Source organism: Oxyura jamaicensis, chromosome 1 (assembly GCF_011077185.1).
Source record: "Oxyura jamaicensis isolate SHBP4307 breed ruddy duck chromosome 1, BPBGC_Ojam_1.0, whole genome shotgun sequence".
Lineage (NCBI taxonomy): Eukaryota > Metazoa > Chordata > Aves > Anseriformes > Anatidae > Oxyura > Oxyura jamaicensis.
Window position 1 is genome coordinate 132,025,070 of NC_048893.1, and position 3,044 is coordinate 132,028,113.

The window sequence follows — 3,044 nt, forward strand, 5'->3', positions numbered from 1 at the left end:
TAGCTATATCCTATCAAATGTGGCATAACAATGCCGTTTTAACCAAATAATCAAAGGCTCCTCTCTCATTTGAAAATGTGAAGATACTTCAAAAATTAAACTATTAAAGATAATATACATCTTTTTTTTTTTTTTTTTTTTTTTTTTTTCAGTTGACTTTGATGAGGATCTGGCTGACAACCATTTTTGCAGTTGTATGAAGGCTAAGGTGAGCAAGTAAAGAATGTGCTTAAAGTTTTCAAGTGGTAATTGTGGTAAGTGGACACAGGTTTTAAGAATTATTTATGAGGGTCGGGAATTCACAAAAGAGAAAAAGTCAAGGAAATATGAAGCATAGTTAATTTACATAAAGAATTTCTCATCCTTGTTATTCCAGGCTTGTTGACTTTGGTTGAACTTATATAAGGCTGCAAAAGAACCCAGGAAATAAAATGTGTCATCAGTTTCCCACTGCTTGCTGGCATCATGATTAAATGTTGGCATCATGGCATCATAATTTTGCAGAAACTAGATTTTAAATGAGCATAGCAGGTCAAACATTCTTCTCATGGAAAGACATGGCTCACTTGGTAAGTGGGTACAAGAAAATTATATTTGCTCTAATACAGGAAAAAAAGTCATACATCTTCATTCAAAATTACAGTGTCCTTAGAGGAGATCATCTGGGGAGCAGTGACTCTGAACAGGGCATGATGGATAATTCCTCACACACAAGCATGAGCACAAGAGAGTAGTGAAAAATTGAGTTTACCTACTCAGAGTTTGTGATGATACTGCCAACACAATGGAAAATCTGAGCCTTTGTCTTAACACTTTTAGAAAATTGTGTTCACCTGGGGAGAATTCAAAAAAGACATAAGAAAGTACTGTTGGAGAGTACATCTCATGGAGAAAAATACCAGTAATTTTCCCATTTAATAAGTTCAAAGTATTTCTCTTCTCACCATGTTTGTTGTTAGACTCATCTCTCTAAACATTCATAAGTATAATATATCATGGAATCATAGAATCATAGAATATCCTGAGTTGGAAGGGACCCATAAGAATCCTCAAGTCCAACTCCTCGCACCACACAGGTCTACCCAAAAGTTTAGACCATGTGACTTAGTGCACAGTCCAATTGCTTCTTAAATTCAGACAGGCTTGGTGCAGTGACTACTTCACTGGGGAGCCTGTTCCAGTGCGCAACCACCCTCTCGGTGAAGAACCTGCTCCTGATGTCTAATCTAAACTTCCCCTGCCTCAGCTTAACCCCGTTCCCGCAGGTCCTATCACTGGTGTTTATGGAGAATAGGTCACCCGCCTCTCCACTCCCCCTGGCGAGGACGCTCTAGACCGCGATGAGGTCTCCCCTCAGCCTCTTCTTCTCCAGGCTGAACAGGCCCAGTGACCTCAGCCGCTCCTCATATGTTTTCCCCTCCAGGCCCTTCACCATCTTCATCACCCTCCTCTGGACACTCTCCAACAGCTGAATGTCCTTTTTGTACTGTGGTGCCCAGAACTGCACACAGTACTCGAGGTGAGGCCGCACCAGCGCAGAGTAGAGTGGGACGATCACTTCCCTCGACCGACTAGCAATACCGTGCTTGATGCACCCCAGGATACAATTGGCCCTCCTGGCTGCCAGGGCACACTGCTGGCTCATATTCAACTTGCTGTAAATCACGACCCCCAGATCCCTCTCTGCGGGGCTGCTCTCAAGCATCTCGTCACCCAGTCTGTATGTATAGCCAGGGTTGCCACGTCCCCGGTGCAGGACCCGGCACTTGCTTTTGTTAAACTTCATGTGGTTGGTGATCGCCCAGCTCTCCAGTCTGTCCAGATCTCTCTGCAGGGCCTTTGCACTCTCATCCAAGTCCACAACTCCTCCAAGTTTGGTGTCATCAGTAAATTTGCTCAAAACACCTTCTAGTCCTATATCCAAATCATTTATAAAAATATTGAAGAGGACTGGCCCTAAGATGGAGCCTTAAGGGACCCCACTAGAAACCTTCCGCCAGCCTGATGTGGCCCCATTTACCACAACCCTTTGAGCCCTGCCCATCAGCCAATTGCTCACCCATCGTATGATGTTTTTGTTAAGTTGTATGCTGGACATTTTGTCCAGTAGGATCCTATGGGAAACTGTGTCAAAAGCCTTGCTGAAGTCCAAAAAGATCACATCAGCTGGTTTCCCTTGGTCAACTAGATGGGAAAAATAGTACAGGGGATGAGCCTCACCCTGGGAAAACCACCTGCCTGATCATGGTGTCTCCCCTGCCAGGTAAGTATATTTCTAAGTGCTTTTAAAAATTCATACTATGAGTTATCATATTTTTTAAAAGCATAAAAATCTTTTAATTCAGGCAGGTGCCAAGATCACAACAACAGTGATCATATCACCTGTTGGAAACAAGATGAGAAGCAAGCAGGAGATAATGTCATTTCAGGAATGTGTCCTTCTTGTCTTTTTCAACAATTAATGTATTTCTTTTAGACTAGTTTATTTATTTATTTATTTATTGGGGGGAAGGGGGGTTGTTTGCTTGCTTGCTTGTTTGTTTTCAGGCAAATGAAGCTCTTTCCATTTAGGCTATTTTTTAAAAAGAATTTATTTATTTATTTTTTTTTAAGCTGGTCTCTTACTCTCTGGTAGGTTTACAGGAAACAGGAAAAAAGTGTTGAACATTGGAATGGACATGACACAAATCTCAAACTTTAAAAAGTTACAAAAGCTTTAGTAACTAGAAAACATTATTTCCATTATATATTACTCTTCCTATCAAAATATTGCTCTTAGTTTTGCAGGTCACATTACATGTGACACTATAGCACTTCCAATTGTTTTTTTTTTGCTTTTAGCCCTGTAATATTTTCATCATGTGGACTATCATAGATAGTCTTCCCCCAGGAAAAAAAAAAAAAAAAAAATCTATTTACTTCTTGGGATTTTTAATGATCTTAAAAACCATATAATTCCAAGCAATGGGCAGGGACACATTCCACTAAATGAGGTTGGTTAAATCCCCATCCAGCCTGGACTTTAACACTTCCAGGGATGAAGC

General features: G+C 40.9%; 1 pseudogene; it reads right to left on the bottom strand.

Moving 5' to 3' along the window:
- Positions 1 to 2,132: 2,132 nt before the first annotated feature.
- On the bottom strand, positions 2,133 to 2,271 carry LOC118161021 (annotated as a pseudogene).
- Positions 2,272 to 3,044: the final 773 nt, after the last annotated feature.